This window comes from Alosa sapidissima, chromosome 18 (assembly GCF_018492685.1).
Source record: "Alosa sapidissima isolate fAloSap1 chromosome 18, fAloSap1.pri, whole genome shotgun sequence".
NCBI lineage: Eukaryota > Metazoa > Chordata > Actinopteri > Clupeiformes > Clupeidae > Alosa > Alosa sapidissima.
Genome location: NC_055974.1, coordinates 22526570 through 22527228, shown reverse-complemented (window position 1 = coordinate 22527228; position 659 = coordinate 22526570).

Below are 659 nucleotides of genomic sequence, written 5' to 3'. Positions count from 1 at the left end.
CGGGCCCACTATGCCCTCACCATGGCAACCCCAGGCGTGTGTGTGTGTGTGTATGTGTGTCTGTGTGTGTGTGTGTGTGTGTGTGTGTGTGTGTGTGTGTGTGTGTGTGTGTGTGTGTGTGTGGCATATGTCAGTGTGCATATGTATCTATCCGTCTGTCTGTCAAGCATGTGTTTTCCATGCTCTCTCTATGTGTGTGTGTGTGTGTGTGGGGGGGGGGATGGGAGATGGTTGCTAAGCTACAGAAGCTATATCTCTTGGTAAGCTCGGGGTGTTGTGAAGCGTTGGGCAGTTACAGATGCCGCATCACAACAGATGCGAGATGGGACTCTCTGTGGCCATTCGTACCTGTCAATCTCTCTCCTCTAGCTCTGCATAACACACACACAGTTCGCTCCTGGTACCTGTTTGGAGAGTGTCACAACTCTCTCTCCTTCACTCTCTTTCTCACTCACATATATCTCATTGCTGTGCACACACACACACATACCCACACACAGAAGGTGTGTTGTGCCAGGCGTCATCCCCGGAGTAGGCAGATGGTGCTACACAATTAGAGGCTCCCTGTCTCCACTCATCTTCCCTGCACAGAGAGAGAGAGAGAGAGAACTCCCAGAATGCCCCTCTCTTTTCCTGCCATGCTCACACCATCTTCTCCT